The sequence below is a fragment of the Pelophylax lessonae genome, assembly GCF_965119305.1.
Source record: "Pelophylax lessonae genome assembly, chromosome: 9".
Taxonomy (NCBI): domain Eukaryota; kingdom Metazoa; phylum Chordata; class Amphibia; order Anura; family Ranidae; genus Pelophylax; species Pelophylax lessonae.
In genome coordinates, this window is record NC_138776.1 from 147,702,111 (window position 1) to 147,728,013 (window position 25,903).

At 44.9% G+C, this 25,903-nt stretch overlaps 1 protein-coding gene across 2 annotated transcripts in view; it reads left to right on the forward strand.

Annotated features, from left to right (window-relative positions):
* The window catches only part of SCD (stearoyl-CoA desaturase), a 74,784-nt gene that overhangs the window by 14,114 nt on the left and 34,767 nt on the right, over positions 1-25,903 (forward strand). The window contains exon 1 of one of the 2 annotated variants that reach the window (XM_082269288.1): positions 13,637-13,745. The exons of the other annotated variant lie outside the window; for it this stretch is intronic. The gene's annotated coding sequence lies outside the window, so the exon portion shown is untranslated. Of the gene's footprint in view, positions 1-13,636; positions 13,746-25,903 lie in introns of those variants that run through there. 2 annotated transcript variants of the gene reach the window in all.

Consider the following 25,903-nt stretch of genomic DNA (forward strand, 5'->3'; position numbering starts at 1 on the left):
CATTTTTCACTATTTAGCACTGTGCTACTTTACCTGGTAATTGTGCAGTCTTGCCACATTGTACCCAAATAAAATTTATATTATATAATATACACTATATTATCAAAAGTATTGGGACGCCTACCTTTACACGCACATGAACTTTAATGGCATCCCAGTCTTAATCCATAGGGTTCAATATTGAGTTGGCCCACCCTTGGCAGCTATAACAGCTTTAACTCTTCTGTGAAGGCTGTACACAAGGTTTAGGAGTGTGTCTATGGGAATGTTTGACCATTCTTCCAGAAGCGCATTTGTGAGGTCAGGCACTGATGTTGGAGAGAAGGCTTGGCTCGCAGTCTCCGCTCTAATTCATCCCAAAGGTGTTCTATGGGGTTCAGTTAAGGTCAGTCAAGTTCCTCCACCCTAAACTTGCTCATCCATGTCTTTATGGACCTTGCTTTGTGCACTGGTCCAAATCATTTGGAGGAGGGGGGATTATGGCATGGGGTTGTTTTTCAGGGGTTGGGCTTGGCCCCTTAGTTCCAGTGAAGGGAACTCTTAGGGTGTCAGCATACCAAGACATTTTGGACAATTTCATGCTCCCAATTTTGTGGGAACAGTTTGGGGATGGCCCCTTCCTGTTCTGTGACTGTGCACCAGTGCACAAAGCAAGGTCCATAAAGACATGGATGAGCGAGTTTGGGGTGAAGGAACTTGACTGGCCTGACCTCAACCTGAGTATACTTTTCCTGGATCAGCACCACAGGCAATAGGTTGCAATGCTGATCTGTATATTCTGGCAGCAAGGGAGTCTCTCCTCTGTCACAATATAGTGACACAGCAGGGAGGATTCCCTCATCCATACCGATGTGTGGATGGGGGAAGTGGGTCAGCTTTCTTTCATTCAACCTGCTGCCTGAAGGGGAAAAAGAAATGGAGTTACAGTATGTAGGACCAGCTTTACACTTTTTTTTGTACAAGTGTACATAATAACAGGATAAAGGTTTAGAAGAATACCGTGCAGGGACACGCTGGTGGCCGGTACCACTGCTAAGGTGCAGTCAACCAACTGCACCAACCCTTACCCATAACTTCACTTCAATCTTACTGCACTACAGTTTCAAACTAACAACCTTACATTTGTACAGATGATGCTTTGAGCTGACCATAGATGGTAGAAATATCAACCAGTTCAGCAGGGGGCGGCTGAGATTCGAACCATGTTTGCGCAGGCTGAATTTACCCAAGTTGATTGATTGATCAAAGTTCAATGGCATCATCTATAGCAGTGGTCTCCAAACTGCTGCCCTTTGCTTGCCTTTATCTGGTCCTCGGGGGCACCAATCCTCCCAATGACACCAATGATGGAGCACTATTCCTCCCAATGAAACCAACGATGGAGCACTATTTCTTCCAGTGACACCAACGATGGAGCACTATTCCTCCCAATGAAACCAACGATGGAGCACTATTTCTTCCAGTGACACCAATGATGGAGCACTATTCCTCCCAATGACACCAACGATGGAGCACTGTTCCTCCCAATGAAACCAACGATGGAGCACTATTTCTTCCAGTGACACCAATCATGGAGCACTGTTCCTACCAATGACACCAGCAATGGCGCACTATTCCTCCCAATAACACCAACGATGGTGCGCTATTCCTCCAATACCAGTGACAAAGCACTATTCCTGGTCCTACTGACCAGAGGTGCTATGTTTTTTTTTTTTTTTTACCCCTACTGACCACCAAGGCAGAGGCATTGTTCATTCCCACTGTCGCTGGGGAATTTTCTACCCCCAAGGGACCATAGGGACCCCCTAATGCCTGAAGAACAATAAACTGGCCCTTTGTTTAGAAAGTTTGGAGACCCCCTGATCTATGGAGAGCCTTACTCGTTGAGGTGGCAGACGAGGACTCACTTCAGCAAACCAACTGCTGCGACTGCCCAGCTAGAGCTATAAGGGGTGCACCACAGCACAGGACAAAAGAATATCAGGCTTTAAACAAAATGGTATGCATGGCCCATCCTAAGCAGATGGGTGAACATTCTATAAGGGGGCCTGCTGGTAGGTAAGGAGGTGCTAAAAACTGAGAAGAACATAAGGTAGGGATGGAATGACATACTGAGGTAAGAGAATCTGCTGGTAGTAAAGGAGAGTTAATATACTGAGGTAAGTGAAATACTGCTGCTGAGGGTGAAGGGTAATACTCTGAGGCACAAACAGCTGCTGGCAGTGTAGGAAGAGGTAATGATGGAGGAGTAATACACTAAAGTAAGGATACCTGCTGGTGGTGAAGGATGGGTGATACTCTGAGGTAAGGGGAATTGCAAGTGGTAAAGGTGGGGTAATGCACTGAGGTAAGAAAAGCTGCTAGCGGTGTAGATGGGGTAATACACTGAGGTAAGAAAAGCTGCTAGCGGTGTAGATGGGGTAATACACTGAGGTAGGAAAAGCTGCTAGCGGTGTAGATGGGGTAATACACTGAGGTAAGAAAAGCTGCTAGCGGTGTAGATGGGGTAATACACTGAGGTAGGAAAAGCTGCTAGCGGTGTAGATGGGGTAATACACTGAGGTAAGAAAAGCTGCTAGCGGTGTAGATGGGGTAATACACTGAGGTAGGAAAAGCTGCTAGCGGTGTAGATGGGGTAATACACTGAGGTAGGAAAAGCTGCTAGCGGTGTAGATGGGGTAATACACTGAGGTAAGAAAAGCTGCTAGCGGTGTAGATGGGGTAATACACTGAGGTAGGAAAAGCTGCTAGCGGTGTAGATGGGGTAATACACTGAGGTAGGAAAAGCTGCTAGCGGTGTAGATGGGGTAATACACTGAGGTAGGAAAAGCTGCTAGCGGTGTAGATGGGGTAATACACTGAGGTAAGAAAAGCTGCTAGCGGTGTAGATGGGGTAATACACTGAGGTAGGAAAAGCTGCTAGCGGTGTAGATGGGGTAATACACTGAGGTAAGAAAAGCTGCTAGCGGTGTTGATGGGGTAATACACTGAGGTAAGAAAAGCTGCTAGCGGTGTAGATGGGGTAATACACTGAGGTAAGGGAAGCTGCTGGAAGTAAGGTGGGGTAATACACTGGGGTATAAGGAATTGTTGGTAGTAAAGGGGGGTTCTCTCTAAAGAAAAAGGGTCCCTCTAATAGTGAGGGAGGACTGATAAATTGGAGGTGTAATACTCTGAGTTAAGGTGACTTGTTGATTGTCAATAGAGGGGAAATACTTTGAGGTAAGGTGAATTGCTAGTGGTGAATAGGGGTAATACTCTGAGATAAGGTGAATTGTTGGTGGTGAATAAGGGGGTAATACTATGAGGTAACGTGAATTGCTGGTGGTGAATAGGGGAAATTCTCCGAAGTAAGGTGAATTGTTGGTGGTGAATAGGGGTAATACACTGAAGTAAGGGAAGCTGCTAGAAGTAAGGTGGGGTAATACACTGAGGTATAAGGAATTGCTGGTAGTAAAGGGGAGGGGTGCTCTCTAAAATAAGAGGATCTTCTAGTAGTGAAGGAGGCATGATACATTGAGGTATAGGAAGCTGCTGGCAATGTAGGAGGGGTAATACTCTGAGGTGGGAAATTGCTGGTGGTGAACAGGGGGTAATACTCTGAAGTATGGAGAATTGCTGGTGGTGAATATGGGAAATACTCTAAGGTAGGGTGCATTGCTGGTGGTGAATATGGGTAATGGGATGGTAGACAGGACTTAAATTCTATTACTTTAACTTATTCTAAAAGGAAAGATGACACTACACACCATTTTGGATTTTAAAAGGCCGCGGCCGTTTAATGCTTGTTTAAATACTTTAAAACATCCATATACATAAAATTAACCAGATCACTACGATCCAGGTTAAACCAATATATAATAACATCCAAGAATTATCCACAACCTTAGGCTGGCCATACACTATACAATTTTCTTATTCAATTTCCTTTAGATTTACCTTAAACTATGTAGTGCAAGGGCCTGCCTGACTGCATACAAATTGAAAGTGTTTAGGTTTGACCCTATATTACATGGTTTTGGTAAATCTAAAAGAAAGTTGAACAAGAAAATTGTATAGTGTATGGCCAGCCTTAATGTCTTGGAATAAACAGTTATATCACCAATATCGTCCCCCTTTGCACTACGCAAAGGTGACCCTACAAGCATAAACTGACCGTGACAAACAAAAGGGGAGGGGGGGAGGGGAACAGAACGCTGGTATCTTGACACAAAGCTAGTCTTGAGGTGAGTGAAAACATCTCAACCTGAGCCCCCTTAAGTATCCCACAGGCAGGCTCTGGAGGCGGGAAAAACAAGGAAAAACTGGTTAACAGCCTAAACTCCCTAGCTACAGGGAATTCCAACTCTGATTGGGGCTTATTCTAACCAAGCGTAGCCTTGTTTATCTAACCTGCCCTAGCAACAGCTATGCCCACCTAAGCCCCTAAGATGGCTTCCTTAACGTTAAGCTAGCCTGCCACCATCCCATCTAGAAAAAGGGGTTATTCAAACCCCTTTTTCTTTACATACTCTAAGAAAAGCAAATATAATTGTGCGCTACCCTTTAAAAAAACAAACAGTAATAATCTAATAAACCTGTTGCAACCACCTAAACGTGTTCCCACATCTGCAAGATAAAATTGATGATTCTATGTGATAGCGCTGCTAAAAGTCAATAGTTGGTTGAATTTTTAAAAAACAGTGCTTAGACACATGATGACATAACATAAAATATAATAAAAAGATAATAAATATTGTGCAATCCAGAAAAATTAGCACCTTCTAAAGTGCAATAATAGTGCAGAGACACCATCTCTTGTTAAATAAAGTGCAAGTGAAGTAATAAGTCCTGAAGTGCTAAGGAAAAAGGAAGGCACTCCAATGTGCAAATGTGTAAGGTAAGGTGAATTGCTGGTGGTGAATAGGGGGGTAATACTCTGGGATAAGGTGAGTTGTTGGTGGTGAATAAGAGTAATACTCTAAGGTAAAATGGATTGTTGGGGGTGAATAGTGGTAATACTCTGGGATAAGGTGAATTGCAGGTGGTGAATAGGGGTAATATTCTGAGGTAAGAAGCATTGCTGGTAGTGAATAGAAGTTAATACTCTGAGGTAAGAAGCATTTCTGGTGGTGAATAGGAGGTAATACTCTGAGGTAAGGTGAATTGCTGGTGGTGAATAGGGGGGTAATATTCTGAGGTAAGAAGCATTGCTGGTAGTGAATAGAAGGTAATACTCTGAGGTAAAAAGCATTGCTGATAGTGAATGGAAGGTAATACTCTGAGGTAAGGTGAATTGCTGGTGATGAATAAGAGGTAATATTCTGAGGTAAGAAGCATTGCTGATGGTGAATAGGATGTAATATTCTGAAGTAAGGTGAAATGCAGGTGGTAAATAGGGGGTAATACTCTTAGGTAAGAAGCATTGCTGGTGGTGAATAGGGGGGTAATACCCTGTGATAAGGTAAATTGATGGTGATGATGAATAGGGGGGTAATACTCTGAGGTAAGGTGAAATGCTGGTGGTGAATAGGGGGTAATAGGGGGTAATACTCTGAGGTAAGAAGCATTGCTGATGGTGAATAGGGGGTAATAGGGGGTAATACTCTGAGGTAAGAAGCATTGCTGATGGTGAATAGAGGGGTAATACTTTAAAGGTAAGGTGAATTGCTGGTGGTGAATAGGGGGTAATACTCTGAGGTTCCAGTGGAGTGGCTCTTTATCCTCAGGATTGCTATGCTATGCAGCCACATGTTACCCTGACTGGTTAGTAAACTGCAGGTTACAGTTGGAGCTCATTCACACTGGCCACATACTAAAATGCTCCATTGTACCAAGTAGACTAGTGTTCATTTATAATGGCCAATGGGGGGCATTGTAATGTGCTGTTTCAGCTCATCACTCTATTTACATTTATATTTTAACTTTATTGAATCTCCACACTGCAGAGCATTGCTCTGTGGTGACCTGCAGTGTCCCCTGATGTGCTGCAGAAAGATGGCTTTTTTTACACCGTTGTGGTGTGACCGGGCACATAGAACACAATTGTTTTCTTTGTGCCCTGGAAGTGACTGGTGTTGATATAGCTCCTAACTGCCCCTGATTTTCGAGGCCCTGTCCCTGATTTGGAACAAAGTCCCTCTTTCCTCCTCATTTGTGCCTCATTTAAGTGCCGGGTCACACTTGTGCGATGCGGGAAGGCTGCGAATTCGCAGCCTGTTCCCGCATCGCAAACGCACATCTGGCAGTTCATACTGCCATATGCGATACGCTGGGGATGTGCACAGCCCGACTTGCACGGACTTCATATAATTGAAGTCAATGCAAGTTGCCTCCACTTGTCAGGCTGACAAGTCGCCTGACAAGTCGCGCTAGTCTGAATGGACCCTTAAAGGGATTGTAAAGTCAGAAGGTTTTTCCTTTATCTTAATGCATTCTTTGCATTAAGATAAAAAGCCTTCTGTGTGCAGCAACCCCCCTAATGCTTACATGAGCCCCCTTCTCGATCCAGCAATGTCCACAAGTGTCTCAGTTGTCCGGGACTCTCCTCCTCATTGGCTAAGGCACCACTGGTTCAATCAAAGTCAGTTAGCCAATGAGGAGAGAGAGGGGGTCAAACTGCTGCTTTGTGTCTGAAAAGGATACACAGAGCTGTGCCTCGGTTCGGATGCCCCCATAGCAAGCTGCTTGCTGTGGGGGCACTCAAAGGCAGGGAGGGGCCAGGAGAGCCGAAGAAGGACCCGAAAAGTGGAGGCTCCAGGCTGTCCTGTGCAAAACCAACTGTACAGAGGAGGTAAGTATAATAGGTTTGTTATTTTTATTGAAAAAAGAAAATGAGACTATACATTCACTTTAAGCCTTGTACACACAATGAGCATATCGGACATATCATCATCCATTTTTTTTTTTGCATGCTGGTCTCGACTTAGGAAAATTCGAGTATGACAGAATACAACTTCGGAAGTGATGTAATGTATTGTATTTTCGGACGAATATTGTACAGATTATCCCCTTCACGACCGTGCTATAACCAAATGACTGCGGCACGCAGCGGCAGTGATGTGTGATCACTTGCGTCCTTAGGCCTGTAGGCAAGCAGTTAAAGAAGATCATAGGAGAAAAATGTTCATCCCTTTGGATAATTTCTGTTGTGATTGTCTCTGAAAAAGTAGTACTAATCATCAGAATATGTATGAGGTGGGTGCTAGTGGCTGGAAATAAAGAGGATAACACAATAAAATTGTAAAACAATATGTACTTTAATTGCACTGTATAGACAGATATAGCGAATAATGGTAGCATGTAAAAATATCACATAGCATAGCTCAATGGCCATAATTGCATAGTGTATACAACATACATAGTATTATAACGCATATAGGTATAGGTCCTGGTGTGACCACTTAGTTTCAATGATAGCCTAGATATGGTGTGGAAGTTTCATGATGGTAGATTGTAATACAAGATGAGCTGACGCGTTTCGGGAGCTACATCTCCCTTCTTCAGAGATCAATGCATTAGACTGGATCTACAAAAGAACAATATGTTTGAGTATACATTGGAGGATGTAAGAATTTAGGTAAAAAATCGAGAGGGAGTAATACTAATTCAAATGGAGTATGAAATACTCACAGGTATATGAAACTTGATAGAAATTGGATTCCCATGTGGTAGCGGTGGACCAAACGTCTGACCCGGGAGCTGAAGGGTCCCATGGAGAGTGGCCAGAAAGGGGGGGTCCGTGGCAGGTGGGTGGTGAGAAAGGTAGATGGGGAAATGAACCGTCCAGATCTGTAGTATGTGTATGAAAGGAGGAAAAGAGATGATGTAGAGTGATGCTAACAATGGTGAAATAAAAACATGAATAGGATGGAAAGAACTGGTGTGAAAGTAAAAAAGATCCAAGCAGGGTGCAAGAGAAAATGAGTGTGAGGAAGATGCTGCGTGCATGAGCAGAGATTGAATGTGAAGAGATGAGACAAAAGATGGGTGACCATGTGCAATGGCAGGTTGCCTGGAAAAAGGGAGAGGGCTAGTGTATAGAGGGGTACAGACCAAAGGAAAGAGAATGCCAGGGAGAGGGTGGAAGATGAGGGTCTGGTGACCGACCTACCATGTGGTCACGGATCAATCTCGCCCTGACCCGCCATTGCCCGCTAAGCATGACGCTAGGATCCCAGGCTCATGACCAGTTTTGGGGATACATGCTAGGTCGGTCACCAGACCCTCATCTTCCACCCTCTCCCTGGCATTCTCTTTCCTTTGGTCTGTACCCCTCTATACACTAGCCCTCTCCCTTTTTCCAGGCAACCTGCCATTGCACATGGTCACCCATCTTTTGTCTCATCTCTTCACATTCACTCTCTGCTCATGCACGCAGCATCTTCCTCACACTCATTTTCTCTTGCACCCTGCTTGGATCTTTTTTACTTTCACACCAGTTCTTTCCATCCTATTCATGTTTTTATTTCACCATTGTTAGCATCACTCTACATCATCTCTTTTCCTCCTTTCATACACATACTACAGATCTGGACGGTTCATTTCCCCATCTACCTTTCTCACCACCCACCTGCCACGGACCCCCCCTTTCTGGCCACTCTCCATGGGACCCTTCAGCTCCCGGGTCAGACGTTTGGTCCACCGCTACCACATGGGAATCCAATTTCTATCAAGTTTCATATACCTGTGAGTATTTCATACTCCATTTGAATTAGTATTACTCCCTCTCGATTTTTTACCTAAATTCTTACATCCTCCAATGTATACTCAAACATATTGTTCTTTTGTAGATCCAGTCTAATGCATTGATCTCTGAAGAAGGGAGATGTAGCTCCCGAAACGCGTCAGCTCATCTTGTATTACAATCTACCATCATGGAACTTCCACACCATATCTAGGCTATCATTGAAACTAAGTGGTCACACCAGGACCTATACCTATATGCGTTATAATACTATGTATGTTGTATACACTATGCAATTATGGCCATTGAGCTATGCTATGTGATATTTTTACATGCTACCATTATTCGCTATATCTGTCTATACAGTGCAATTAAAGTACATATTGTTTTACAATTTTATTGTGTTATCCTCTTTATTTCCAGCCACTAGCACCCACCTCATACAAAGTCCCGCGGGCCAATTTTTTCTGTGTTTACATATATTTTGGGATGGAGGCGTGCTTGGGTGGGAACCAGACCATTGCCCCTTTTTGCTTTTAATCATCAGAATATGGTACGATCGCTTGGAAAGGGGAGTTTTTCCCTCAGATTTTCTGATGATGTGTACAGGAAATTACTAATCTATATGCATTGCATTGCCTGTGTGTGTACAGGAGCATTACAATCAATGGGCTGTATTTAGATCAATAAGAAAAATGCATGAATGCCTAAAGAAGTGATCGCAGGGTGAGTAGAGGGAAGAGCAGGGTGAGGAAGAGTAGGGTGAGTAGAGGGAAGAGCAGGGTGAGGAAGAGTAGGGTGAGTAGAGGGAAGAGCAGGGTAAGTAGAGAGAAGAGTAGGGTGAGTAGAGGGAAGAGCAGGGTGAGGAAGAGTAGGGTAAGTAGAGAGAAGAGTAGGGTGAGTAGAGGGAAGAGGAGGGTGAGTAGAGGGAAGAGGAGGGTGAGTAGAGAGAAGAGCAGGGTAAGTAGAGAGAAGAGTAGGGTGAGTAGAGGGAAGAGCAGGGTGAGGAAGAGTAGGGTAAGTAGAGAGAAGAGTAGGGTGAGTAGAGGGAAGAGGAGGGTGAGTAGAGAGAAGAGCAGGGTGGGTAGAGAGAAGAGGAGGGTGAGTAGAGAGAAGAGGAGGGTGAGTAGAGGGAAGAGGAGGTGAGTAGAGAGAAGAGCAGGGTGAGTAGAGGGAAGAGGAGGGTGAGTAGAGAGAAGAGGAGGGTGAGTAGAGGAAAGAGGAGGGTGAGTAGAGAGAAGAGTAGGGTGAGTAGAAAGAAGAGGAGGGTGAGTAGAAAGAAGAGGAGGGTGAGTAGAGGGAAGAGGAGGGTGAGTAGAGAGAAGAGCAGGGTGGGTAGAGAGAAGAGGAGGGTGAGTAGAGAGAAGAGGAGGGTGAGTAGAGGGAAGAGGAGGTGAGTAGAGAGAAGAGCAGGGTGAGTAGAGGGAAGAGGAGGGTGAGTAGAGAGAAGAGGAGGGTGAGTAGAGGAAAGAGGAGGGTGAGTAGAGAGAAGAGTAGGGTGAGTAGAAAGAAGAGGAGGGTGAGTAGAAAGAAGAGGAGGGTGAGTAGAGGGAAGAGGAGGGTGAGTAGAGAGAAGAGGAGGGTGAGTAGAGGAAAGAGGAGGGTGAGTAGAGAGAAGAGTAGGGTGAGTAGAAAGAAGAGGAGGGTGAGTAGAGAGAAGAGCAGGGTGGGTAGAGAGAAGAGGAGGGTGAGTAGAGAGAAGAGGAGGGTGAGTAGAGGGAAGAGGAGGTGAGTAGAGAGAAGAGCAGGGTGAGTAGAGGGAAGAGGAGGGTGAGTAGAGAGAAGAGGAGGGTGAGTAGAGGAAAGAGGAGGGTGAGTAGAGAGAAGAGTAGGGTGAGTAGAAAGAAGAGGAGGGTGAGTAGAAAGAAGAGGAGGGTGAGTAGAGGGAAGAGGAGGGTGAGTAGAGAGAAGAGCAGGGTGGGTAGAGAGAAGAGGAGGGTGAGTAGAGAGAAGAGGAGGGTGAGTAGAGGGAAGAGGAGGTGAGTAGAGAGAAGAGCAGGGTGAGTAGAGGGAAGAGGAGGGTGAGTAGAGAGAAGAGGAGGGTGAGTAGAGGAAAGAGGAGGGTGAGTAGAGAGAAGAGTAGGGTGAGTAGAAAGAAGAGGAGGGTGAGTAGAAAGAAGAGGAGGGTGAGTAGAGAGAAGAGCAGGGTGGGTAGAGAGAAGAGGAGGGTGAGTAGAGAGAAGAGGAGGGTGAGTAGAGGGAAGAGGAGGTGAGTAGAGAGAAGAGTAGGGTGAGTAGAGGGAAGAGGAGGGTGAGTAGAGAGAAGAGGAGGGTGAGTAGAGGAAAGAGGAGGGTGAGTAGAGAGAAGAGTAGGGTGAGTAGAAAGAAGAGGAGGGTGAGTAGAAAGAAGAGGAGGGTGAGTAGAGGGAAGAGGAGGGTGAGTAGAGAGAAGAGTAGGGTGAGTAGAGGGAAGAGGAGGGTGAGTAGAGAGAAGAGGAGGGTGAGTAGAGGAAAGAGGAGGGTGAGTAGAGAGAAGAGTAGGGTGAGTAGAAAGAAGAGAAGGGTGAGTAGAAAGAAGAGGAGGGTGAGTAGAGGGAAGAGGAGGGTGAGTAGAGAGAAGAGGAGGGTGAGTAGAGGAAAGAGGAGGGTGAGTAGAGAGAAGAGTAGGGTGAGTAGAAAGAAGAGGAGGGTGAGTAGAAAGAAGAGGGGGGTGAGTAGAAGGAAGAGCAGGGTGAGTAGAGGGAAGAGTAGGGTGAGTAGAAAGAAGAGGAGGGTGAGTAGAGAGAAGAGCAGGGTGGGTAGAGAGAAGAGGAGGGTGAGTAGAGAGAAGAGTAGGGTGAGTAGAAAGAAGAGGAGGGTGAGTAGAGGGAAGAGGAGGGTGAGTAGAGAGAAGAGCAGGGTGGGTAGAGAGAAGAGGAGGGTGAGTAGAGAGAAGAGGAGGGTGAGTAGAGGGAAGAGGAGGTGAGTAGAGAGAAGAGCAGGGTGAGTAGAGGGAAGAGGAGGGTGAGTAGAGAGAAGAGGAGGGTGAGTAGAGGGAAGAGGAGGGTGAGTAGAGAGAAGAGGAGGGTGAGTAGAGAGAAGAGGAGGGTGAGTAGAGAGAAGAGTAGGGTGAGTAGAAAGAAGAGGAGGGTGAGTAGAAAGAAGAGGAGGGTGAGTAGAAAGAAGAGGAGGGTGAGTAGAAGGAAGAGCAGGGTGAGTAGAGGGAAGAGCGGGGTGAGTAGAGAGAAGAGGAGGTGAGTAGAGAGAAGAGGAGGGTGAGTAGAGAGAAGAGGAGGGTGAGTAGAGAGAAGAGGAGGGTGAGTAGAGGAAAGAGGAGGGTGAGTAGAGAGAAGAGTAGGGTGAGTAGAAAGAAGAGGAGGGTGAGTAGAAAGAAGAGGGGGGTGAGTAGAGGGAAGAGGAGGGTGAGTAGAGAGAAGAGGAGGGTGAGTAGAGGAAAGAGGAGGGTGAGTAGAGAGAAGAGTAGGGTGAGTAGAAAGAAGAGGAGGGTGAGTAGAAAGAAGAGGGGGGTGAGTAGAAGGAAGAGCAGGGTGAGTAGAGGGAAGAGTAGGGTGAGTAGAAAGAAGAGGAGGGTGAGTAGAGAGAAGAGCAGGGTGGGTAGAGAGAAGAGGAGGGTGAGTAGAGAGAAGAGTAGGGTGAGTAGAAAGAAGAGGAGGGTGAGTAGAGGGAAGAGGAGGGTGAGTAGAGAGAAGAGCAGGGTGGGTAGAGAGAAGAGGAGGGTGAGTAGAGAGAAGAGGAGGGTGAGTAGAGGGAAGAGGAGGTGAGTAGAGAGAAGAGCAGGGTGAGTAGAGGGAAGAGGAGGGTGAGTAGAGAGAAGAGGAGGGTGAGTAGAGGGAAGAGGAGGGTGAGTAGAGAGAAGAGGAGGGTGAGTAGAGAGAAGAGGAGGGTGAGTAGAGAGAAGAGGAGGGTGAGTAGAGAGAAGAGTAGGGTGAGTAGAAAGAAGAGGAGGGTGAGTAGAAAGAAGAGGAGGGTGAGTAGAAAGAAGAGGAGGGTGAGTAGAAGGAAGAGCAGGGTGAGTAGAGGGAAGAGCGGGGTGAGTAGAGAGAAGAGGAGGTGAGTAGAGAGAAGAGGAGGGTGAGTAGAGAGAAGAGGAGGGTGAGTAGAGAGAAGAGTAGGGTGAGAAGAGTGAGGAGAGGGAAGAGTGCAGGGTGAGTAGAGTGAGGAGAGGGAAGAGTGCAGGGTGAGTAGAGTGAGGAGAGTGAAGAGCAGGGTGAGTAGAGTGAGGAGAGGGAAGAGCAGGGTGAGTAGAGTGAGGAGAGGGAAGAGCAGGGTGAGTAGAGTGAGGAGAGGGAAGAGGAGGGTGAGTAGAGTGAGGAGAGGGAAGAGTGCAGGGTGAGGAGAGGGAAGAGTGCAGGGTGAGTAGAGTGAGGAGAGGGAAGAGCAGGGTGAGTAGAGTGAGGAGAGGGAAGAGCAGGGTGAGTAGAGTGAGGAGAGGGAAGAGGAGGGTGAGTAGAGTGAGGAGAGGGAAGAGTGCAGGGTGAGGAGAGGGAAGAGTGCAGGGTGAGTAGAGTGAGGAGAGGGAAGAGTGCAGGGTGAGTAGAGTGAGGAGAGGGAAGAGTGCAGGGTGAGGAGAGGGAAGAGTGCAGGGTGAGTAGAGTGAGGAGAGTGAAGAGCAGGGTGATGTGCGTAGGACTGGTCTATGGAGAGATTACAGCAGCAGCAAGTGGTAAGACAGAGCTGCGGCCACATGAATGTAACGTGTGAGCACGTAGACGGTATGTATGACATCTACACGTAGAATCAGGCGATGAGAGCGCTGCGTAGGTAACTATAGGTCACCTCCTCCAAGAGTGAATGGTCGGTGAATCCCCGGGGCTCTGGCTGTCATTCACACACAGCGCACTTGTAGTGCAGCAGACTTGCAGTCAGCAGATTGCGGGCGGCCAATAGCCGTGCCTGCAGCGTGTGGCACCAAATTTCTCTGAGCCAATAGGCGGCGGCGCTGTTCGTGGAATAAATTTGCAGGCTGTATTATCATTTCCCCGTCAGCAGCAGCAGCAGAGAGGAGAGAAGAGAGCTGAGCTGTACTAGGAGCAGAGGAGAGGAGACAGGAGATACTCACATCTCATCACCACCCAACAACTGGACAACAAGCCCACCATTGTCCTCTACAGCTGGAAGAATCCTCACCTACACACACCAGGTATACTCACAATCCTCCCCCCTCCCCACATACTCCTAATACTCCCCCATTATTACTCTGGCTGCTCCTGCAGAGGAATGACGACATGGCATGGTGGATGGACCCCCTTTTCTCTGCCCTCTTCATGTATACATTGACTTGTCATGTACAGGGGGCAATTGTCTATCCTGCCTCATTGATTCCTTAGGATTCTTTTTTTTTTTTTTTTTTATTAATAATTTTTTAATTTTTTTTTTTTTTTTTTACACGCAATTGTCTAGATTGAATGTCTTTGACATGGGGTCACCATATCCTGTATGCCCCCTGTCTGTAGTGATGTTCTATGTGGGCATCCATGAGAAGGCTCCATGACTGGGGTGATATTCATGGAGGGGAGGGGAAGGAAGGGGGGGTGGTCTATATAGGACACACTGCGCTTAGGATGTGATGGAGCTGATTCATTCTAGGTTAATGAAAATGTAGCAGAGAACGCCACTTTCACGGCTATTTATAGCAACGTTAAGCCTAACAGAACAAATTGTCATTTCACAGCCCTATTCCCTTGCCTTCCTTAGGCTTTGATGATCTATTCTGCCCTCTTTTTCTCTACTCCGCATAACAACAGCAACACAGCCTTTCCTCATCATGACTGAATGGGAGGAAGGGATGTGCCGTTTACATGAATGTTCTGTACAACAAACAATGACATCTTTCAGGAAAGTTCTGTTGCAGCCCCCATCTTTTGTGTGTATACAGTATATTTCACCTGATCCCTTGTTGTGCGTTCATCTGGGAACCATGTTTATGGTGAAACGCAGTGAGGCCTTTGTTCAAACACATTCAGGTGCAGTCGTTTTTTTTTTTTTTTTTTCCTTTCAGTTTTTCATATGTGTAATAACAGCTCTGATGCAATGTGGTGTGTCAGGATTACAGAGGAAAACATCAGACATCACTGAGAGGGCCAGATCCACTACGATTGTAAGCTGGGCCATCCATCTCTAGCAATGCAGGAGAGCAGCCTTTACCTGATTTACTAAAATAGAACATGATCATCATGTCCATGGAATGGTTGGAAATATGTTCACTCACATTCAATAAGAATGTTGTGTTAAGATTTTAGGCTCTCTTGCTGGCCATTGATTTTTCAGAACAGGGCAGGGATGCCGTACTCTGTTTTTCTAAAACCCAACACAGTTTACGTGTGCAAATTCATTAAAGCCATGTTCACACCTCAGTGGTTGTAGTAGATATACATTTCCATCTGGGGATCAAGGATTTTAAAACAATTATTATTATTTTAGGAATGTATTAATGCAGTTGTAATGTTGTACATTATTTAAGTAAAATACACTCACTGGCCACTTTATTAGGTACACCTTGCTAGTACCGGGTTGGACCCCATTTTGCCTTTAGAACCGCCTTAATTCTTCGTGGCATAGATTCAACAAGGTTTTGGAAACATTCCTCAGAGATTTTGGTCCATATTGACATGATAGCAAATCACGCAGTTGTTGCAGATTTGTTGGCTGCACATCCATGATGTGAATCTCTTGTTCCACCACATCCCAAAGGTGTTCTATTGGACTGAGATCTGGTCACTGAGGAGGCCATTGGAGTACAGTGATCTCATAGTCATGTTCAAGAAACCAATTTGAGATGATTTGAGCTTTGTGACTTGGCACATTATCCTGCTGGAAGGAGCCATCAGAAGATGGGTACACTGTAGTCATAAAGGGATGGGCATGGTCAGAAACAATACTCAGGTAGGCTGTGGAGCTTAAACTATCCTCAATTGGTACTAAGGGGCTCCAAAATGGCGCTTTTCCACTACATGGAACCAAACGGTTCGGCTCGCTTTTGTGCTTTTCCACTGCATGGTACGGTGTTGGAACGGTTCGCTACGGTACAGCGGCGCTTTTCCACTACCTGGAACCAAACGATGCGGCTCAATTAAACGGTACCACCTCGGTTGTGGTTCCAAGAGGGCCGTACCGGTACCATATCCCACAATCCTTTGCATGCAGCCTTGACAGTTTGTCACTACTAGCCACTGATTGGTCAGAGAATCGTTATCCCACCCACTTACTACTTTAGTGGAAAAGCAAACCGTACCGAACCGTTCCAACACCGTACCATGCAGTGGAAAACCAAACCGAGCCAAGCAGGGCCGAGTGGAGCCGAGCCGGTACTTGCAGTGGAAAAGTGCCAAAAGTGTGCCAAGAAAATATCCCCCACACCATTAAACCACCACCACCAGCCTGAACCATTGATACAAGGCAGGATGGATCCATGCTTTCATGTTGTTTACACCACATTCTGACCCTACCATCTGAATGTCGCAGCTGAAATCGAGACTCATCAGACCAGGCAACATTTTTCCAATCTTCTATTATCCAGTTTTGGTGAGCCTGTGCAAATTGTAGCCTCAGTTTCCTATTCTTCTCTGACAGGAGTGGAACTAGGTGTGGTCTTTTGCTGCTGTAGTCCTTCTGCCTTAAGGTTTGATGTGTTGTGGGTTCAGAGATGGTATTCTGCATACACTATATTACCAAAAGTATTGGCTTGGCCCCTTAGTTCCAATGAAGGAAACTCTTAAGGCATCAGCATACCAAGACATTTTGGACAATTTCATGCTCCCAAATTTGTGGGAACAGTTTGGGGATGGCCCCTTTCTGTTTCAACATTACTGCGCACCAGTGCACAAAGCAAGGTCCATAAAGACATAGATGAGCAATTTTGGGGTGGAGGAACTTGACTGGCTTGCATAGAGTCCTGACTTCAACCCCATAGAACACCTTTGGGATGAATTAGAGTGGAGATGAAAGCCAGGCCTTCTCTCCAACATCAGTGCCTGACCTCATAAATGCGCTTCTGTAAGAATGGTCAAACATTCCCATAGACACACTCCTAAACCTTGTGGACAGCCTTCCAATAAGAGTTGAAGCTCTCATATGGCTCGTTTCCACTGAGCTTTCTGGTACGGTTCGGTACGGTACGCTATTTATGCCGTTTCCATTATGAATGGTACCCTAATTCTGAACCGTACCACTTTTTGGTACCCTTTCGTTGGGGTACCAAGCACATTAGTACCGTACCAACAGGGTGGAGCTACATTCTGCAGAACTTTGATTGGTTGACAGAGAATCCTCTATCACAGCTTTCCTGCTACACCACGCCTATCATGAAAGGGTACTATTGGCAGTGGAAACGCAATGTGTACCGTTCTGAACCGAACCGTACCACTCAGTGGAAACGAGGCAATAGCTGCAAAGGGTGGGCCAACACAATATTTAACCCTACGAACTAAGATTCGGATGCCATTAAAGTTCATGTAAAGGCAGGTGTCCCAATACTTTTGGTAATATAGTGTACCTTGGTTGTAGTGAGTGGTTATTGGAGTTGCTGTTGCCTTTCTATCATCTGGAACCAATCTGCCTATTCTCCTCTGACCTCTGACATGAACAAGGCATTTTCATCCACACAACTGCCGCTCACTGGATATTTTCTCTTTTCGGACCTTTCCCTGTAAACCCTAGAGATGGTAGTGCGTGAAAACCCCAGTAGATCAGCGGTTTTTGAAATACTCCGACCAGCCTGTCTGGCACCAACAACCATGCCACGTTTAAAGTCATTAAAATCCCCTTTCTTTCACATTCTGTAGCTCAGTTTGAAGCTGCACAAGTCGTCTTCACCAGGTCTATATGCATAAATGTATTGAGTTGCTGCCATGTGATTGGCTGATTAGCAACTTGTGTTACCAAGCAATTGAACTGGTGTACCTAATAAAGTGGCCGGTAATTGTACATTCCTGCAACTTATTTGGAAGCGAAACTCCATGGAAGAAGTTAAAATTATATTCAAGGTTATTTTTATTTGTTTTTTCTTAAAATGAAAAAAGAGGTTATACTTACCTGCTTTGTGCAATAATAGTCCCTTACCTCCTTTTTGGCAGTCCCCTTCCTGCACCGTCTGCTTCCCCTTCCTCTGTGTGCCTCCTTAGCAAGTCGTGTGCTATGGGGGTTCACATTCTGGGTGCACTCACAATACAGGCCATAGACATACACAGTTCCTGTAAGCCGCTTCTTGACTTTCTCCTCACAGGAGTTTGACTGACAGCAGAGTGTTCATACTCGCAAAACCACTAAGTCACCTTTCACACTTGTGCGACCTGAAAGTTGCACGATTTTGCAGTGATTTTTTGATTGGACTTGAAGCAATGCCTGTGTAATCTTGAGGTCTATGGACCTCAAGTCGCATCAAAGTTGGACCCAAATAGTGCAGGAATTTTTTTGAAGTCGCGCAGATATGAACAGTACTCATTGGAAGTCATGGGGTGCGACTTGTCATGCGACTTTGCAGTCCCAAGTTGCAGGACAAGTCGCACAAATGTGAAAGGGGCCTAGAGCATTTGTTTTGTGTAGAGTGAAATATACCTGGTTGATTCTGTCTTCAGCTGCTCCTCCCATCTTCTCTTTGTCCGCATTGTAGGTTGAGATTGTGTAGACCAGGTAGTGTCCTTCACTGAGCATGCTCATATTTCAGTTCCATTCTAAGCTCTTCATTTCCTCTTTTGCCTTATCTGTGCAGCCAATGTGATTATAGAGTCACCCGTGGGCGTATACATAGTGGTAAATGACAGTCCCCTCCCTCCTCTTCCTTGTCCTCCTATTGCTAAACACTATGGGGGTGGGATATAGTATATTGATGGATTACATTCACTAAGAGACTCACAAAAAAGCCTAATGTTAATATAAATCAGTATTAAATATATCTAATGTAATTGCTAACACCTGTAAAGTAAAACAAGCCTTGGATGCAGATGCCGTATGAACAAAATGAAAGCTAGTGTCAGTCATCTTTGACTCCACCTACACCATATTCATGCGCAAAAATACACATTTGATGTTCAATAAAGATTTATAGAAAGCTATAAAACAATTATTTGATATTTATAGTTTAATTTGAAATGTTTTTCTGAAAGTCTTTTTTTTTTTTTTTTTTAAATCATGTGATTGGCACAACGCCAATCATGGCTGGCCAGACACAAACTTACACAGTAGAGAGCAAACATCAGCAGAGTAATAGAAGCCCCTCCCAAAGATCTTTCCCCGCAGATGCCAAAAAACAGGGAAAGATCATGTGACCACACAGCAGTGCTGCGGAAATTAGGTACTTAGAGCACATTGTAAATAAACAAAATACAGTGGCATGTTATATATATGATTTATGTGAATAAATTATGGCAATCTAAAGTGGTTGTTAAGTCAGAAGGTTTTTTATATCTTAATGCATTCTATGCATTAAGATAAAAAAACCTTCTGTGTGCAGCAGCCATTGGCTGCCACTGCTGTCAATCAAAGTCAGCAAGGCAATCAGGATAGAGGGGGTAGGGGCCAGGTCGGGGCTCCGTGTCTTAATGGACACAGGGAGCTGTGACTTGGCTCGGGTGCCCCTATAGCAAGCAGGTAAGTATAACATGTTTGTTATTTTTATAGGAAAAAAAATTGAAACTTTACAATCACTTTAAGACCGCATTCACACTGAAGCGGCACGACTTCGGGGGCGACCTGTGAAGTCCCGAGCACCGCGACTTCGGCGCGACTTGGACGGACTTCACATAATTGAAGTCAATGCAAGTCGCTCTGAGGTCGCCCTGAAGTAGTACAGGACCCTTTTTCTAAGTCGGAGCGACTTGTGTCACTCCTATTAGAATGGGTCCTGTAGCAGTGCATGGACCACGACGGGCCGCAACTTGTCAGGCTGAGAAGTCGCCTGACAAGTCGCGGCAGTGTGAATGGAGCCTAAGGCCCCTTTCACACTAATGCGACCGCAATTTTACCGCAATTTCGCGGCGCGATTTTGAAAGCAATGGCAAGGCTATATGCCTCAAAACGCATTAAAATCGTGGCAAAGTAGTGCAGGAACTACTTTGAAGTCGGTGCGACTTCAAAACGCACTGATATGAATGGGGCTCATTGAAAATAATGGAAAACGACTTGTCATGCGATTTTGCGGCCCAAAATCGCAGGACAAGTCGCACTAGTGTGAATGGGGCCTAACACTTCTTTGTTTAATATCAATTTAGCTCTCTCCTGTCAGCAAGCTTTCAGTGTTTAATTGACAGCACTGTGTAGTGCAGTGGATCCTGATTGGTTTGCAGTGCTGCTGCTCTTTCTCTCAGTCTGCACCTTGCCATGAAGGGGATTATAGGATGCTAAAATAAAAACTGTTGTAGGTCCTAGTACATGCTGTATGCAAAATAATTTTTTTTCCTTTCCATACATTTGTGCTTTTTAGTAACACAGAACTGGTTAAATGTTGATCTGTTATATCTCCCTGAAGATGGGCTGTAATGGAAACCTGTGCTTATAAAATGTAGGTGGCAATTGCTGCTGAAAATGCTACTTCCCTGGCTAAAATTCAGATCAACTTTACTGCTTTACGCCGCAAACCTGGAAATGGCACAAAATAGAGGAGTTTAAAGTCGTTGTAAACCCTTACATACACAAAGATGAAACAAATCCTCCTACATACGTTTTTCTTGTTTATCTGCTGTATTCAGCTTTCTACACCTTTGGAAAGTGCAGATCGTGTTAAAAATCTTTCTTCCTCTTTCAGCAGTATGTAGGTTGGAGTAGGAGAATGGGCTTACACTGTGTGAGAGCTGATTGGGAGTAAGGGACACCCCCTCCACATAGGCAGAGGAACGAAGGAACATGCAGAGCTGTAGTATGAATAGACAAGCTCCCTGCTTATCTCCCTCTAAGCACTGTACCTGACCCAATTTTTCAGCTTCTCTTATCTCATGTGTCAGAGAACTTGTTAGAAGTGGCTCATGCTGTTAACAGAGGAACAAAGCACCAGAGAGAAAGGACACTTAGAGCTTTGGAGAGATAAGTAAACACTACGGATATATGTGCTTAGTTCAACTTTCATTAATGGGGTTTACAACCACTTTAAAGTGGTTGTAAAGGCAGAAGTTTTTTTTTATCCTAATGCATTCTATGCATTAGGATTTTAAAAAACCCTTCTGTGTGGAACAGCTCCCCTCAGCCCCCCTAATACTTACCTGAGGTCCATCTAGATCCAGCGATGTTGCACGGGGGACTCAGCTGCCCGGGACTCCCCTCCTCCTTGGCTGAGACAGCAGCGGGGCTCCATTGGCTCCCACTGCTGTCAATCAAAGTCAGTCAGCCAATAAGGAGAGAAAGGGGGCAGGGCCGGGCTGTGGCTCCATGTCTGAATGGACACAGGGAGCTGCGGCTCGGCTCGGGTGCCCCCCATAGCAATCTATGGAGCTCAAGCCAGGCAGGGACTTGAGAAGAGGAGGATCTGGGCAGCTCTGTGCAAAACCACTGCACAGGGCTGGTAAGTATAACACGTTTGTTATTTTTAGCATAAAAGAAAGCGAGACTTTAGTATCACTTTAACTTTACTTCAAATTGAAGTAGCTGTAGAAATAGAAGGCTGCCACAATACTTGTTGAGGGTCAGTGACTCAGTAAGTACCGGTACTTAAGTTAGAGAAAGCCAAACAGCAAGCATTTTAGGAGGTCAGAAATGAAAGCCTGCTTCCTTGAACAAACAGATAATTATCATCTAGTATTTAATTAATATTTTTTAATCAGTAGCATTTAATTTATATTTATATTTGAAATACCTGATACTATTGTCATAGTACTCCTTTCTTGGAAGCTAGTTGATCAGCTTTTTCAACAGTGCTGTAAAACAACTAACGCCAACTGGAGGGCTGCTTATTTCATTTCAGTATGAGGTAGCCCAGCCCCGTTTTTGAGGTGGGCTGCTCCATGCCTGTTTTGGTCCAGCCTAGAAAACCAATTTGGAAACAAAGGAAGTCAAGCAACCAAAAGTAGTAAAAGCCTCAGAGCAACTTGACGGTACTGGTAAATAAAGCGTTCAGTGGGGTTTCAAGTAGGACAGAAAATCCGCATGTGGACAGGTTTTCTACTTTCTCTATGAAAATGAAATATCACATCTCTAATCCCACATTTTATTTAACTCTAATATAGTACAAAAAACAACAAAACGTGTGGACCTGAAGTCTAAACGTTTGGGCCACTTTGATAAAATGAGCATCCAAATACTTTCCGTTTGGTCTGGGGCTGTTCATATAAAGGCAATGCCTCTGACATTTTCTGTCTCTGAACTCTGTCTCTGAAGTGTCTGGCTTTAGACTGGAAACAAAGGGCACTCCGCAGCTTGTAGGACCCAGAGGGAGACTGTGCCCGGGCTCAGGTAAGTGTTTGGGTGCTCTGTTTAGTTTATAATATGAAGAATGGAGGGAAAGGAGGGCAAGTGGACCTAAAATAAAATTCTGACAAAAGGTTTAGTTTAAGCATTCATTAATAATCATTAAACCTTCCATCACTTGCACACATTCCTGTGAGGATAGGCCTGAATTTGCCTTCAGCCAGATGCCTTCAGTTTTCTTCACGTTGTGCGTTGCAGTTACTGCCTATGTCTGTAATTCACACGCATGCTTACAGGATATCTGATATATGTATATGATGATATATCATTATGTGCCGTTTTAAAAGCATAGCTGTGCTGAAATCAGTGGAGAGGGCAGCCTATCTTTATAATAATATAAAAAAGTAAATCTATTTATTGCTTTTATGTGTTAAGCAGTGTCGTGCTTTTTATGGGAAATTCAAAAAATATTTGGATTTATTTACAAAATGTATTCTTTATCATTTTCTTTTGTTTACCAACTGCTTCCAACAAATATAAAACATATAAAGGCCTTGTGCAGGATAAAGCCATCTTTAGGATGAAGAATTTGTGGCTTTATCTAGCACCAGACAAGCAGATGCCTCTCTGAGATGGAACGACTGGGGAGACAATTGCCTATCACTTGTTGCACTGGGACCAACCACTGTTTGTTGTATGACTTGCCTGCTAGACTGAAGAAACTCACACGTGGTTATTTTTTCTACTTTCTTCTCATGAAGAAGAGGGAAGTATCAGCCAGTTTAAACAGATATTTTCCAACAAATTATAAAAATCTCCAGCTAGCACTTTTATTATCAATATTGTTTCTTAGAGGTACTCGATAAGGGCCTGTTTCGCATCTCATCAGTACATCTAAGGCCAGCTTTACTTATTGTTCAAGTGATCATGACAGAAATTGTTCACCAGGCTCAGCCTTGTAAAAAATATGATAAAGCAGGCATCAGTTTGCCAGTGAGGAGGAACGAACATGGCTCATCCTTTTTGGTTGTATGAGCTCAAGTAAATAGGACCGAGCACTCTATGGAAGACTGCCATTGCTATATGTAATATAGAATGTGGTTCTTTTGGGGCTATACCAGTATAATCCCTATTATAAACTTAAGCACTGACATTTTCCTTTGTATACACAGAGCTGAAATAGGTATTTAACCACTTCCCGCCAACCTGCACCATGGCATTTAGATCCGCTTAAGGGGCTGGTAATAAATTGGCCTTCTCTGCAGTCCCCAGTCGCCACCTCTAAATTATCTTGTAAAGGACCTACATGCTCTGACCTAGCCTTTTTACTATTAAAGCGGTTGTATACTGCCTAAAAGGTATAAAAACAAACCCTGCAAGACAAAGGCATAATGAGCTAGTGTGCATCGCATACTAGCTCATTATGAAATACCTTAAAACAAAGCCTCGACACGGACCCCCGGACACCGCTGTGGGAGCTGACATGCTCCCTTGGTGTCTCTTCCAGGTTCTGCGGCTCTGGCGCTGTGAGTGGCCAGAGCCACGATGACGTCACTCCCGCACGTGCGTGCGGGAGTCACTTTCCGGCAAGTGCCCGGCAAGGAACTCTGAAGGTCCGCCGGACCTTCAGAGCACATGCGCCGCTAGCGTCAGCGGCTGCATGCAGGGCAAATATTTCCTAAACCGTGCAGGTTTAGGAGATATTAATTGTACCTACAGATAAGCCTTATTATAGGCTTACCTACCTGTAGGTAAAAGAAAAAGGAGGAGTATACTACCGCTTTAATATATTTAGTTATTTTTTTTGGGGGGGGGGGTTGTCCTACCTCTTTTGCAAAAAACAATTCCAGGCAACAGGAAAAAGTATTCTTAGAACTTCTCATAGTATTCAGATATGCTAATGTCACATATACAACAGTTTACCTTGAAATCTGAAAAGTGCGTGTACTGTGATATCGAGATTTCACAGGATTTTACAATGCTTCTGTAAAATCCATTGCAGACTACAGTTGGCAGTTCTCAAAAGCAGGGAGCACGTGGCCTGGAGTTTTGCAAACTGTGATTCCGGTCTATCTGGAAAATAAAAATATAATAGACCATAGCAACAGAGTGAACTCTGTTAGTGAGTACAGCACCAGATCAATGCTTAAGACAAAAATGAGAGATATTCCACAAGTAATTTATATAACTTTCATCACAAGATGAAAAATCTTGTGTGACGTCAGTATACTTTTGTTAAAACAGTGCAAAAGAAGTTCTTTTGTACAAAGCCCACTAACACATAGCAACCAGTACACAACATTTATTGTTGGTCACTAGCAAATAGAAAGGTCATTGAGATAATATCTGTAGGTGTTTATGTATATAGAGATGTGTGTACCGGTATACTTTATGATTCACTCTGGTTATTCTGGACCTGCAGCTCAAGTAAAACTAAGTTATTTTTTTCTTTTTGGTTTCCCCCAAAAGAAAAATGATTGCCAATTTCTACTTACCGTACCTCTACACACTCTAGTGCTGTTCCCGGCTTCCACCTCATTTCAGTGCTCCTCTTTGGCTGGAACACTCTAGTCACTTTAACCTTTTTCCTGGACTGCAGCTCTCACACATCATTACATGACCGCTACTACTACTACTATGGGGTAGGGGGAGACAGCGCTCTGGAGTAAAAGCTAGAGTTCTACTTTAAAGTATATGTAAACCCAATCATTAAAACCTCATCTATCCTTTAATATGGTAATGTAAATTCAACAGTCATTTTACATTTGTAGCTTTCGCTAAAATGATTATCCTGCCATGAAGGGCCTGTTTCAGACACTTCTTATTAGAGGTGGACAAGACTCTATCCCTTTATCCCAGTTCCTTTCCAGTTGTCAACCTATAACACAGACTTCTAATTGAGGCCAGTGGCAGCTTCAACATACAGTAGGCAGGCAGAGTCCACTGTTGTAACCATCACAAAACCCCTCCTGAGGAATTCCCTGCAGCCATCGCTGGTGTAGTTAGGAAGTGGCTTCAAAAAGGTTGCAGGAGATCAAAAGCACCTAGATGCACCTAAGGATAAAAATGTGAAAACAAGCATATTATCTGCTTGGTGCCATATATGCAAATATACGAATTTGGCAGCAAGCAGTTATACCAGCAGCATGGCTGCACAAGTCTGTTTACATCCTACTGTCTATAGAGCACCATGGACCTTCTGATTCCGGTCCGCCTGAAAAACTGCCTATGTGAAAGGGGCCTTAAGCCCCGTACACACGTACTGATCGTCGGCTGAACGATCGGCCGTCTTTTGTCCAGGGCTGTCGTGTCTGTTCAAAACTGCAAAAGACTGCACACGAATTTTGTCGGCCAACAACAGCCGACTGCAGAAGTGATGTCATGTGATGATTAACTTTCCTTGTCTTTTTTCTTTTCTGAGCATGCCCAGTCTTGCAAATCTGCTGTCTGTCGACCGAAATCTGTACTGACTGGCGAACAATCGGCCGTTCTGGTGTTGGCCAACAAAAATTTTAATGCTTGCACGACAGATTCTGTTCGGCCGAAAATGCGCTGTCGGCTGTCGGAAGCATCATACTAACAAGCCTACAATCGGCCGATCGGTCGGCGGCCGAATATTTGCGGCCGACAATCGCTACGTGTGTACGGGGCTTTAGTCTCAAATGTCTGCCTGCTATCACCTCCAAAATAAAATGTATGCAACCTGCAGCACCTTTCTGAGGATCACTAATTCCCTGCATTACAAAGCCTTTCACCTCTCTATCGGGTCTGTCTTTGGCCTGACTATTAAATCTGTCTTGCCTGTTGTCAATCATTTGTGACTGCATCAAGTTAGGGATGTGCTAATTCTATCTCTGTCCCTATAGGCATGGTTTTGTGTGTGTAATTTCCATTGCAGACGTTAGCATGGGTGGGGACTGTATTTGGAAACAGTCCATCCAGGAACGCCCACTTTTCATCACTAGGGGC